We start from the raw sequence: 14,656 nt of genomic DNA on the forward strand, positions 1-14,656 counted from the left end.
AGGCAAGGAAAAGACTGAAGGAGGAATAACTATTCTTTGCTGCATTGTTATGGACTCAGTTGTGCTGTCTGATTATTCTCACATGCCCTCTGCTACTTTCGTAGTCAGTAGGCACTGAGATCATGCCAGCCTTTCCCAACAGCTGACGCCATCCTAATAATGGCAGAGTCTTTGCCAGATGCAGGTCAAATTCGATTAGATTAACTGTCTAGATCAGGGGTGCCCAAACCCCGACTCGGGGGTCACTTGCGGCCCTTGGAGGCTCCCAATCAGGCCCTCGGGGAGCCCCCAGTCTCCAATGAGCCTCTGGCCCTCCAGAGACTTGCTGGAGCCCATGCTGGCCTGACGCAACTGTTCTCAGCAAGAAGACGACTGCTTGACCTCTCACCTGAGCTGTGGGATGAGGGCCCTCTCCACTACTTGCTGTTTCATGTCTGTGATGCAGCAGTGGCAGCGAAGGAAAGGCTGGCCTTGCTTTGTGCCAGGCCTTTTATAGGCCTTGAGCTACTGCAAGACCTTCATTCAATCTTATAAGTTCCATCTCTAATATATTCATTTATGTAAATTAATTCAAATTTTAAATGGTAAATTAATTCCTTTTTCCCCAGCCCCAAACACAGTGTCAGAGAGATGATGTGGCCCTCCTGCCAAACTGTTTGAACACCCCATGTCTAGATGTAGCCACACGTGAAGAGTGAAGGATGTTCAAAACCTTTAACTTGGCTACCTAGCCTTGAGATTCCCTCCCCAGTTTTGCACTCCAGCTCAGCAATTTTCAATCTTTTTCATCTCAGGGCACACTGACAAGTTGCTAAAATTGTCAAGACACACCATCAGCTTTTTGATAAGGCACACCATGATGCTGGTGGAGGGCTAACATCCCCAATGACCCTAATAATAAATGATCCTCTCCCAAATTCCTGTGGCACACCTGCAGACTGCTCATGGCACACTGGTTGAAAATCCCTGCAGTCCAGCTTGTCAAGGAACTCTCTCAGCAGATTAAGGAGAGATACCTGAAGTCATTGACCCTTCTCCCTATCCTCTCCCTCCCAGTAGCAGTGCAATTAGCTGTTCTTCCCTTATCAGTCTGTATTCTAAGACTCAGAATATCATTTCAGCAGTTTGGGGAAGGGCTCCAGATTCCCCTGGGCTTGGGTCCTCTTAACCAATCCATCATAGCTTCGGAGGATCTTTTATTTTGGGTTCAAGTCTCCTGTCCTGTGCAGAGTCAGCTGTTGCACCAAGGACAGTGGACTCAGTGGCCAGCTTGTTAGAGATGACATGCTGTTTTTTGAAACTTGTTCCTTTTTTTAAATTGTGAGCCAAGCTTGCAGTCATATACTGTTGAAAAGCGGTTAAATACTGTTTTTGTTGTTGTTGTTGTTTCTGTGCTACACCTCAAGCTCCTTCTTGCTTTGCACCTAGTCACAGAATTTCTCTATCCCTCTGTTGCCAACCCAATAGTTCTCATTTTCTTAAAGACCCGCTTGCCCCAGTAGCATAGCCAGAAGGGGACGGTGGTGCAGGAAGTACTGCAGATGCTGCAATGCACCGTGTAAGAGGCCCCCCCATTCACCATCAAAGGCATTCTAGTCATAGGTGGCAACACACAGGTGGTGCAATAATTACTATGCCACCCCTATAGCTACGCTACTATGCATAGGTGCATATTAATGTGACCCTGAGGATGTGTCATAACATCATCTGTTCCTGCCCACCCACTAAAATCTTTGGGGGATTCTCTGCTTCATGTTTTGTTACCAGCAGATGCACAGATGGCAGAGAAATAAGACAGAGCCTTTTTCATTGTGTCACCATGGCTTCAGAACTCGCTGTTCTGGCACTTCTGGGAGAGCTTTCTCTGTGGAGGTACCCTACTTGTGGAATGCTCTTCCTAAGGAGGTTTGCCTGCCATTGAATTTTGGCACCAGGTGAAGACTTTATTTGCTCTTTAGAGTCTGGTTTGTTTGAACCAGGTTTTACTGTTTTAATGCATTTTGGGGGTTGTTCTTTTCTTTTCGTCAGCTGTCCTGAGAAGTTGTGAGCGTGACGGGCAAGACAGAAACACAGCCATATAGAAATAAAAACATACATGATGTGATATGATCTTCCAGAGCATTTCTCTCCCCTGTTTCTAATTAATGGGCTGCTGCTTGCGAGGGGTGGGGATGTGGATCACTGGGCATGATGTTGTTATGTAGCATTTCTTTACTAGAGGTTACTGGGGAGACATGTAGGGGGGGGCACATGTTGGTGATAGCCATATGTTCCCTGAAATGATGACTTAGGCCTTGCGATCAGTCGTGAACTTCTCCTAAAGCCCTCGCTCGACAGGGTCCCACTGTTCCTGACTCCTAGCAACTTCCTGGAGCTTGTTAAGAGGTTGTCTTAAGGGCAATACAATTGGAAGCATGGAAATTAAAAGTCAAATTCATATTGAGCTGGCTTTATAAATCTGGTCTCCACTTCCTGCTGTCCCAGAGTACCCTAAAAATAGAGTCTATGGACTACATATGTCTCTCGTTGCAGGGGAAAAGAAAAAAAGTCCAATGAATTGGAGGCGATTTTACAGTCAGGGCTGCCTTCAGTGCTCTTGGTGTAGTTCAAGCCCTTGGGGTCAAAAGGCAGCTTTGTAAATTGACTGTGGCTAAAAGTTCTTAAATGCTTCATTGTTGCTGTTTGATGTGTGATTGCCCATGTGTGGTTAAAAAAAGAAAGAAAGAAATGCACAATAACCATGGAGATTAGAAGACAAGAAAGAAGCATTTGTGCATTTCCTTGTGTGTGGAAATGTTCCCTTCCGAAAACCTTAACAGCTAATCTTTTTAGCTGGGGCAGGAATAGACAGACCCGGAGCATTAAATCAGTACCTGGGGGACATGATGACTAACAGATTTCACGGATCTCCCCTTCCCACCCCGTAGTCAGAGGGGAGACTTTCCTTTGGGTACCAGCTGTTCCTTTGAACACACTTATGATTCAGATAATGGGAGCAGCTATGAGCAAACCCAACTGATTATTTCCCTCCGTACTCTTAGTGAAGGAAACATTAGGTGGGCTTGAAAGATAGGAGAGCCTCAAAAAAGTACTTGTGAATCAGTTTCCTGGTCTAACTGTGGCCACATGTGACTTTTATTGAAAACACATGCAATTTTGATAAAAGAGTGCCTTGAAAAGAAGGAGCTGGAGCAGGGCTACAGACAACGGGGGCACTGTGTTTCATCAAAGATTGAGCTACACATTTGCGAATGTTTCCCGTTAATGGACAGCGGACCATTTTTAAACAACCCTTCCCTCTGTGACATTGGCCGGCTTAGCGTAGGGATGCTTCAAACGTTGTAACTGTTCTAGGTGGAAACTGCTTCTGGGGAGGAGAATGAGTGAACCTTGTAGGTCAATGTTCGTTTGAGATTGTTGCATGAGCTGGGACGCTGCCGCTGGCCATGGCTGACTGGGATATGCACAGTGTGACTGTCAATTGTTGGTCTCAGTCAGTGCTTTTTTTGTAAAAAGAAAGGTGCAGGAACTCACAACTTGTTAATCTTTTATTTATTTATTTATTTATTTTTAAACCATTTTTTATTGGAGAAATAAAATATTTTTATGTGCTTCCCCCCTAAATATTTATTGGAGAAATAAAATATTTTTATGTGCTTCCCCCCTAAAGATGAACTTACTTCTGAGTAGACCCAGCGAATGCCTCTGTTTTGCTCCCCCCCTCCTGGAATGCCTCTGAAGGGGAGGGGCCCCTGCAAAAAGGTGCCGGAACTCCGTCCCCCCGCGTTCCATTAGAAAAAAAGCCCTGGTCTCAGTAAAGGCTTTGTAGCACAACCAAGATGTGTGCTCTCTGCCGGAATCGCTGCAGAACCCCAGTTCAGAGATTGCCCCAGTATCTGAGTATCTCTCTCAACTTCACAGGCTGAATTCAGAGGAAAGGCAGACAGCAATACATTTGGAGCTCATTAATTGCAGGGATTTGCCAGAAGCAGTGTGGATGGCTCACCTATCGATGGATGAAATCTGGCTTCATTTTTCTTTGCTCTCTCTCTGCCTCTCATCTCTCCCAATATTGTCCCATAAGGCAGTGGGGGCAGCAAGCAAGCTTACTTCTGTTGTCCTCTACTGTGCCACAGTGCCACCACAGGGAAGCCTCGTCCCTGCTTTTCATCAGTTCAACCAGCAGCCCCCACCTTCTGGCAAGTGAAGCCTAAATAGCTGGCTGTAAGGTTTTGTAGCTCAGGTTTGTCTAGTGCAGGGGTGCCCAAACCCTGGCCCTGGGGCCACTTGTGGCCCTCAGGGTCTCCCAATCTGGCCCGTGGGGAGCCCCCAGTCTCCAATGAGCTTCTGGCCCTCTGGAGACTTGCTGGAGCCCATGCTAGCCCACCACAGCTGCTCTAAGTGTGAGGGCAACTGTTCGGCCGCTTGCGTGAACTGTGGGACGACGGTTCCCTCCACTGCTTGCTGTTTCATATTGTGATGCAGCAGCAGCAGCGAAGGAAAGGTCGGCCTTGCTTTGTGCAAGGCTTGAACTTCTGCAAGACCTTCATTCATTCATATAAGTTCAATCTCTAATAAATTCATTTATGTAAATTTAATGAATTTTAAATGTAAATTAATTCTTTTTTTTTTTCCTGGCCCCCGACACAGTGTCAGAGAGATGATGTGGCCCTCCTGCCAAAATGTTTGGACACCCCTGGTCTAGTGGCACGGAGGTAGTTGTTTTTAACTGGACTGCTCATTTTGCAGAGGAGCTGAGCTCTGTTGCTAATGGCTTTGTTTTGGTTTAGCAAGCTCAGTTCCTGGATAGTTGATCCTACATGATCACAGCATAGCTGGGGAATGTCATAACCAACAGGAAGTTTTGGGCATGTTGGGCCACTGTCATTACTAAAGCGGTGCTTAGGAAAACACAGGCCAAAGTCTGCAAATCAGAATTCAAAGCATGTGGGAAAGAGATCAATCTTAACGTGGCAGATTTGGTAGGATAGCCATGAACCCTGACTGACAATGTGCCTAGGTCCCAGATCTCCAGCATGCTGTAGGCTTAAAGGCTGAAAATATAGAGCAAAGCATAGTGTTCTCTATGAAGCTGGTGGGGCTGGCGTGAGGAAACAACAAAATGAAATTTCCAGTAGTCAGAGGGTGAGGTTTCAGTGCCCAGTGCAGCTCTTTTCCTTTCTGCATGACTAAAAGCTGAATAAATTCCATAAAGTAAGGAAAACATCCGGAGTCCATTAATTTAGGTTTTATTGGTGCAGAAAGCTCGAAGATGGCGCTGTAGTTCAGTGGTAGAAATCTTGTCTGTTTTGCATGCAGAAGGTCTCCCATGCAGTCAATGGCAGTGCCTCCAGGGCTTGGAAAGACCCCTATCTGAAACCCTGGAAACCCCTTGGCCCTCAGCATAGCCCCTTGGTCTGGCTCAGTAGAAGGCTGGTTCATACAGTCAACTTTTTTTATTCCTCAGAATAACAGTCCTGCATATGACCAGATGTTCAGAAGAGTTGGAGTATTATTATTACTTATTATTATTAACAGTATTTATATACCGCCTTTCAACAAAAAAGTTCACAAAGCAGTTTACTGAGAAAAAACAAATGGCTCCCTGTCCCAAAAGGGCTCACAGTCTAAAAAGATGCCAAAGAACACCAGCAGACAGCCACTAGAAAAGACACTGCTGAGGTAAGGAGGGCCAGTTATTCTCCCCCTGCTAAAAAGAGGAGCACCCACTTGAAAAAAGTGCCTCTTACCCAGTTTATTAGCAGGGGTATGCGTGGTAGTTTGGTAGCCATTTATGAGCAGGGCTGTCAATCACAAAGTGCCAGATAATAATAATAATAATAATAAAACAGGTATTTATATACCACCTTTCTTGGTCTTTATTCAAGGCGGTTTACATAGGCAGGCTATTTAAATCCCCGTAGGGATTTTTACAATTGAAAGAAGGCTCTATCTTTCAAGAGCCACAACAATTCAGATGTTTCATTCTGATCTGGCCTCCATCCTGGCCTCCATCCTCCCACGCTCCGAGCAGATGGAATAGCTCGGCTTCAGCTTGTCAGCTGCTTCAAGGTCGCACGGTGCCAGTGGCCTCGAACTGGCGACCTTGTGGATGTTATCTTCAGGCAAATGGAGGCTCTACCCTCTAGACCAGACCTCCTGCCTTATCTATGATACATACCCAGTATAGCCCATAACACCCTCTATGTGACACAGTCTTCTCAAACTCAAGAAGTCACCAATGGCATGCCACCATACTCACAAGTGAATCTCCAGTTTGCCATTTCAGTCACCCTTCCTGCTTGTAGGAGGCTTGGAGCAGTGAGCCAATATTCCTGGCAGTAAAGAGGACAGGCAGGCGTCCAGAAGGGACATTCAAAGGTGGACTCTCTTTCAGAGTTTTCTTTCTCGCTGGGCTGCAGAATACATTCTGAGAGGTGAAACACTTGGGCTGGTCAGTGGGTATCAGGGAGAGAGGTTTGAGGAATTCATGTTCACCAAACTGAAGGAGGATTGAGTTCTTTGGTGAGGAATTAGGGTGTGGCCTCCAGATGTCAACTTGGTGGAGAAATTGGTCTTTTAGCTCATTCAGGGTTGACACCCATCAGGGACATCTTGCAGCTGGCTAGCATTAGCACACAAATACAGGAGAACAGAGTGGTCAGGCAGTCCCCACTTGAAGCAACATCTGTCATGAACCCTACAGAGTGTCTAATGGCCTTCCATCAGCTACTAAGCTACATTGATCCTAGAGAGGGGTCCAGTCTTTCACTTTGCATAACAGATCAGCATGGCTAAGAACGGTGTGTTCCAAAGATTGTTAGTGATGGCAGAAGGAAATAGAAGCACACAATGAACGAGTTCAGTTTTTCTTGGTGTATGAAATCTCTAATGAATTTACCAGTATGGGATGCTGCTGCTCTAAAGGTTGTGGATTGCCTCCTGCCCAACAGCAGTTGCATTAAGGATGGCGACCCATCGTTCTGACACACTGGACTTTTAATGCAGTTGATATTTGGAGAATTTCGCCTCTTGGCTGATGTGACACTTTTTGTGAGCTCATTTTTGTGATTTGAAAAAATGCTATAACCAGTGGTGACTCAGTTGTGATGGTTTTAATTTAGGCATTTTCTTGCTCTTTCTCTTGATAGTAATTAATTTTCTAGTTGTGTTGTCTATATTAGCTTGTAAGCCTGTTTAGGCAGGGCCTGGATGCCATTAATTTCTGGAGGAAAAGTCCATTACAGGTTACAAGCCATGATGGGTATGTGCAAGCTCCTGATTTTAGAAGTAGGCTATGTCAGAATGCCAGATGCAAGACAGAGGCACCAGGATGTAGGGGTCTTGTTGTCTTGTGATCTCCCATCTGGTGGGCCATTGTGAGATACAGGAGGCTGAACTGGATGGGCTTTTGGCCAGATCCAGCTGCGCTTTTCTTATGTTCTACTTTTCTTATGGCCTATTTTTTTCTGATGGGTTTGATAGAGAACCTTCTTTCTGAAGGTGGTCAACAAAACAGCAATAACAACAAAACTCCAAAAAAGGCACAGAAGCAGCAGCTATCATCAGATGATAAAATGACCAGGACCCTAAAATGACAACCATCTAATCCACAGGCTGAAATACCTGGGCAAATAAATTAAAAAGTCTTCACCAGGCACTAAAACAAAATCAAGGGTGGCACCAGGAGAGCTTCTTTGGAGAGGGCATTTCAGATATGAGGCATCAGAACAGAAAACACTCTCTTGCTGGGCATCTCATGTCTGTCTGTAGATGGGACAGAGTGCCTCCGTCAATGAAGATAGGCAGTTCATAGTGTTGAACTATGAGGAAGGAGGAAAGGGGGCCCTTAATGAAATCCATAAGCATTACCTCCTGATCCCCCCCCCCGCAGTTTTAGCCAAATAATGTCCTATTGTGAACTGTTTGCAAGGTCTTTATTGGCCCTTTACTGGAGGAGATATTTTATTTTGTAAAAACGTGAATACAGAAACAAATAAGGGAAGAATGTGTTAATAGGATTAGGAAGGTGGCCCCATGTTTTAGTCCACATGTGCTTATTTCTCAGAGGCATCACTATTTCTGGCCAGCTCACTGGTACTGTCCACTACATGACTATGGCTACAAACAGTTAAATGATTTTGAGTACTCAATGCAACACCAAAGGCAACACAACACCAACCCTTTTCTTAAAAGAGGATGACAGTCTGACCTTGTTGAGAGCAGGGATGGGAACTTGGCTTGTAAAGACTGGACTCAAATTGTGGAAATACATTTTTCACCACTCATGTTGAGTCATGGATGTCACTGATTCGGACCCAACTCGCGAATCAGGGCTTGGAAGAGAGTCATGCCTTGAACAGACCTGAGCCCCAACTTGCTTTTATGCTTGCAACTCTGTTTTGTGAGTGTGTACTTGCCTCCTTTTCATTTTGGCTATGCCTGACTTGAACTGTGACTTGTTTCTCTAATGACCCAGACTTGAGTCAAAATGACTCTACAGCAGCTCAGGGTGAGTTGTGATGGCCGACGGTTGACTCCTGAGTCGACTCAAGTCAGGGGCTTGGAGACCCATGACTTGACTTGTGACTCGGTGCAGTGACTCTGGTACATCGCTGGTTGATAGCCCACTGGTGCTCTTAAAATCAGACCGCTTATTTGCATTTCCAGCTTGAATCTGTCCAAGAGTGGAGTTTTAAGCCTTCCTGAAAATCATGCTTTCTCTCCCGCCTGTACAAGTGTGGGGGGCCCCTTGTGCAAGTTAGGTGTACTATCGGCTATAAAACTTTCACTGCATCACATGGCAGCTGCTGAACAAGGCGTTTGCAAAACGATCCTCTAGCGCCTTTGCTACTGGGGAAGTGTATCTCTGGTGCCTTCTATTCATTGTGTAAAGGCTTCTCCGCCATCTGGACCACCTATGAGGAAGTGTTTTCTTTAAGGCGGCAAGATTAAGGAACAGGGATTTACACCTCGGCCCCAAAGGTAATTACCAGATGGCAAATGGCTTGTTTTCACTTAATGATTCAGAGCAACTGACTCAGGAATATCTTTCCTTGAGGTTGGATTCAGTTTCCAAACAACCTTTTCATTTTTGCAGGCAGGATGGCCTGATCCAGTCCTCATCTAGAACGCCTTCAGCTTAAGTGCAAGCTGAGCACTGCGCATTTGAATGCCGTTGAACAATATGTTGCCCTCATAAGGATGCCTTGGAGTGTGTGCAGTTTATTGTTCCCTTCAGTAGAACATTTTCTTCTTGGAAAGTGACAATCACACCCTAAGAATCTAGGAAAATGTGGTGTAAACAATGTTTGAGTTCGCATTTTTTAAAATGAGTGCTGGGTATACAGAGCGGTTCCTTAAATCCAGTACAATGTCTTTAAAAGAGCTATCTGGAAATAGAAAATAAGAACATCTTATGAATTTCTGGTACAATTTGATGCAGAGAGCTCTCCCCAAGCTTCAGTGTAAGTGAGATTCTGCAGGAACAGACCATGAACTGGATATAGAATTCAGGTTAGGTTCAGCTTTCGTTTAAAATAAAAAGAAATTGCTGGCTACTTTTGTTATGACAGGAAGATATGCCTGACAGTTTGCGATCAATGCCTGGTAAAACCCGAGAAGCCGGAGGAACAACTGAATGTGGTTTCCATAGATCAGTGTACCAAGTGTAGCTTCTTTGCCTCTCTCTGCAATGGGCAGAAACAAAATAACAAGACAGAAGTGGGATAAACTATGTACAATTAGGCATGTTTTGCATAATTTACAACAGCTGCAGAATTTGCATTTTGCTGTAGCAGAATTATCATGGTGCAGAATGGTGACCTTTCTTTTAGTGCAGGTTGCATACATCTGACTTTGAGGTCTTGGTTTGTTACAACTGTCTGTAAGTCATGGTTGGCAAGCACCCTATGAAGTGAAACGGTGTCTTGTGAACAAGTTGTGATCGCTTCTTCTGCCCCAGTTTTGGTCCACACCTTCCTCTTCATTCCTTGCCGCTTGCCACAAAACAGTTTCCTGCTTTTCTTATTGATAGGTCAGGGCCTGTTCTCACCATCAAGGACATGTGCCACCCTTATTGCTGTCAGGGAAAAACTCTAAGTTTTCTCAGTATACACACTGCTCTGTCCCTTTGGGAACTGAAGGAGGATATGGAGTCACATTTCACACAAGATGGGTTTCAGAGAGTGAGCTGCCCTGTGTTTGTCATGTGGTTTACGGACAATATTTATTTTCCTAAAGAATGTCTTAGGCACATTTATCCCCCTTTCAAAAAGATCACAGAGCCTGTACCAACAGAAGGGAATATGATATTAACCTAAAGACTTGTTAAACTGCACTGTAGTTATAAATTTGTTTTCCAGATCCTACATCTCCCCCCCACCCCACTTTATCATAATTGACAAAGCAGATTTAATCCATCAAATTGTACAGTTCTTTATTTGGTTAAGAGGCCCTCTTTTCTTCCATCCTGGTGGCACAGTATTTCTGTCCAGGCTGCTTTGTTAAGAATAAGAAAAATTAAGAACATAAGAAGAGCCCTGCTGGATCAGGCCAAAGGCCCTTCCAGTCCAGCTTCTATATCTCACAGTGGCCCACCAGATGCCTTGGGGAGCCCACATGATAACAGGACACCTGTATCCTCTTGCAACTACCTTGCATCTGGCATTCTGAGGTAGTCTCCTTTTAAAACCAGGAGGTTGTACAAACCCATCATGGCTTGTAGCCAGTGATGGACTTTTTCTGTCCAATTCCTTTTTAAATGCATCCAGGCCAGGTGCCATCACCACGTCCTGTGGCAAGAAGTTCCACAGATTAATTTCACACTAGGCGAATAAATCTTTTCTTTTGTCCTAACTCTCCCACAATTCAGTTTTAGTGAACGTACCCTGGTTCTGGTGTGGTGGGGAGGGATGGAATTTTTAAATTACGATGGAAGGCATTAGGACTCAAGCTCACAGTTGCAGATGCGTTTCAATGTAAGTAAGTGTAAAGTCATGCACATTGGGGCAAAAAAATCAAAACTTCACATATAGGCTGGTGGGTTCTGAGTTGTTTGTGACAGATCAGGAGAGAGATCTTGGGGTGGTGGTGGACAGGTCGATGAAAGTGTCGACCCAATGTGTGGCGGCAGTGAAGAAGGCCAATTCTATGCTTGGGATCATTAGAAAAGGTATTGAAAACAAAACGGCTAATATTATAATGCTGTTGTACAAATTGATGGTAAGGCCACACCTGGAGTATTGCGTCCAGTTCTGGTCACCGCATCTCAAAAAAGACATAGTGGAAATGGAAAAAGTGCAAAAGGGAGTGACTAATATGATTACTGGGCTGGGGCACATTCCTTATGAGGAAAGGCTATGGCATTTGGGCCTCTTCAGCCTAGAAAAGAGATGCCTGAGGGGGGAATGATTGAGACATACAAAATTATGCATGGGAAGAATAAAGTGGATAGAGAGATGCTCTTTACACTCTCACATAACACCAGAACCAGGGGACATCCACTAAAATTGAGTGTTGGGAGAGTTAGGACAGACAAAAGAAAATATTTCTTTACTCAGTGTGTGTTTGGTCTGTGCAACTCCTTGCCGCAGGATGTGGTGACGGCATCTGGCCTGGATGCCTTTAAAAGGGGATTGGACAAGTTTCTGGAGGAAAAATCCATTATGGGTTACAAGCCATGGAGTGTATGTGCAACCTCCTAATTTTAGAAATGGGCTATGTCAGAATGCCAGATGCAAGGGAGGGCACCAGGATGCAGGTCTCTTGTTATCTGGTGTGCTCCCTGGGGCATTTGGTGGGCCGTTGTGAGATACAGGAAGCTGGACTAGATGGGCCTATGGCTGTTCTTATGTTCTTACAGTTTTGAGGCAAAGGGCTGTTGATCAGCTTGTGTGACAGCCCAGTTCTGACCAAAGGAAGGAACGGTTGATAGATCAGACAAACCAACAGAAGCTGAATAACTTAACAACCATTGGCCAGAGCAGATCAGATGACTCTCCCTGACCCTTATAAAAGCTTCCAGGTGAGGTCTACTCACTCTGTACAATCTGAAGAGTCTGGTGTGGCTGCTGCTGGTGATGGCCATAGCCACTGACTCCCTTTTAGCATGGCTGGACCTGGCCTTGATTTGCCCCTTCTTCTCTTTATCCTGCATTCAACTTGCCTAATGGTGTGAACAGGTGCACAGCCCAATCTTATCCCATAGAGGTGCTGATGGGAAGGTTTTCCAGAGGAAATAGCTGCTGTGGAAAAAGATCTAATCTGGATCAGCACTGAGGACTCACATCTGGGTTTAAGGCCCTACAGCTTCTACTGTATTGCTAGTATTGTATCATTCATCCACAGTCTCTGCAGGGCTCAGAGCTCCGCACTAGAAATGATATAATACTAGCAATATAATACTAGCAATTCACTGAGAAACCAGAAGTGACAATTTTACTGCATTGGGAGGTCTGGGAAAGACATTGGTCCACAACCTCTGCTGAGCTAGGAAGCCTCTTCAGAGGCGAGGAGAGCTGGGCTCCCTTTGCCTCTGGAGGGTCTAGGCTTTGGGGACAGGAGTTTGTCTGTATCCACGGTTCTGGAATGGAACCCCTGCAGATAAGGGGGGAGATCTGTATTGCTATTTAGTATTTTGTGTTCAGATTGAATCCTGGCATTTCCAGGATCTGAGATAAGCAGGTCTAGAAATATCTCTGTCTACATTCTTGGCAAGCTGCTACCAGTCAGAGTAGACAGAATCAGGCTTAATGGGGCTAGATATCCTGATTTGGTATAGGGCAGCTTTATTTCAGTCCAGTCCATGCATGTTTACTTGGAATAAACCCCCACTGAATTCAGTAGGACTTCCTTCCTAATAAGTGGGCATGGAAGCAATGCAGTCTTAACACCTCAGGAACAGATGCTCTGAGAAACTGTAAATATAAGATGCCTGACTTCTAGGTGGGAAGCTGCAATTTCCAGTGTTTGGAAGTGCTAATGATCACCCCCCCCCCGGCTATTGTGGAGAGAGCCACTTTTGGGAAGCGACCAAGCTAAATGTTCTAATAACCAGAGCAAGAAATTTAGCATTAAAAAGATTCTTGATGCTCTTTAGAATGATGGTTCTACCACCACCAGTTAGTTGGTAGTGGCAGAACACAGGTGTTGAACAGATTTGTCATTATGTGCCAGGTGTAGTCCACCAGTTGTGGCTTGGCAAGTAATACAGTCATGAAATCAGGCAAATTAGGCTAATTACTTGCAAACAAAGATACGAGTTAGCTACAGTCCCCAAATCCGAGATGCCTGGTATGGAGCAAAGTTCACACTTTGGAGTTCCCACCAAAACATGGTGAGCGAACAACTAAAAAAGCAGCCCTGCATTGGACTATGTTTCCAATTTTGATCTCTCAAGTTAGGCTAGTTCGGAGATACACATGCATTCAAAATGCAGTACAACAAATAGAACATTATGGGGTTAGACGGGTCAGAAATAGATTAATTCAGTGTTTTGAAATATAGGACATTCCCATCAAGTAATGGCCAACTAGCAGTCCTAAAGAAAATACGAAATACATCAAATATGTTGATTTCAAGGAGAGTGAGATTCAGGCTGACATTTTCCCTGATGCTCATCCTATAATGAGAATAGTTGACAGCTGGAACGATGCTTTCCCTAGGTTTGAAGCTCTGCGCTTCCCACCATTCCCTTCCACAGTTTTGGTCCATGTCCAGAGAATGTGGGATGAATCAAGCTGGTTAAGAATCTGAATTAGATGTTGTATTGCCTGGTTTCTTTACTGCTTGCACATCGTTTCTGTGTTGTGCACTGTCCTGTGAAAAGAATATCATTTGGTCCCTTTTTGAATGGTGAACACTGGTGAAAAGAAAAAAGGCAAACATCTAGAAAAGGAGACAAGAAGGAAAGGGGAGGGGGAGGTTCAGGGGAGGAAGGGGGAGGGCAAGGGGAACAGGGTGTGGCTGGGGGAGGGGGTGGATCCTGGCAACAGCAGCAGATTCCTTGCACTGGAATCCTATCCCTGATCCTACAGATCAACGCACCTCTGTCTCCTCAAACGTATGCCAGCTATGCAGCTGTCCGAGGTCCAAAGAGACACATAGGCCACCAGCAGCCTACCAAGAGGTAAGTAAAAAAGTACTTACACCTCATTGGCCTTCTGATTGCCCCCCCTCAAAGCTATTAGTCGATGCCCTCATAACAAACCATCTCTATGTTATCAGGATATGTGTAGCACCTACAGAGCACATCCTGTTGGTTGCCCTTAAAATATGGAAGCCCCTATGGATGCCTGCAAAAGTCCAAGACTGAAGGTGGGGCTATGTATTCAGTGATGATCAGTGATTGTGTTTTTGGGCCTTTATGTAATGTGGTATCTGAGGTTGCCCCCCTGAAGTGGAAGACCAGTAACGTTTTGGGGTCCTTAAACATAGACAAAGGAATGAGAAGAATGCGACATTATTCTCCAGAGTGATTCAACAGTTCATATGGCATTCAAGCAGGCCCGTAGCCAGGATTCTAGAGGTGGGGGGGCAACCATTTTTTCAGGGAGGGCAATTATGTCAGGTATCTATACTGGTGTGCAAAATAATAATAATAATAATAATAATAATAATAATAATAATAATAATAATAATAATAATAATAACCGGT

The sequence above is a fragment of the Tiliqua scincoides genome, chromosome 4, assembly GCF_035046505.1.
Source record: "Tiliqua scincoides isolate rTilSci1 chromosome 4, rTilSci1.hap2, whole genome shotgun sequence".
NCBI lineage: Eukaryota > Metazoa > Chordata > Lepidosauria > Squamata > Scincidae > Tiliqua > Tiliqua scincoides.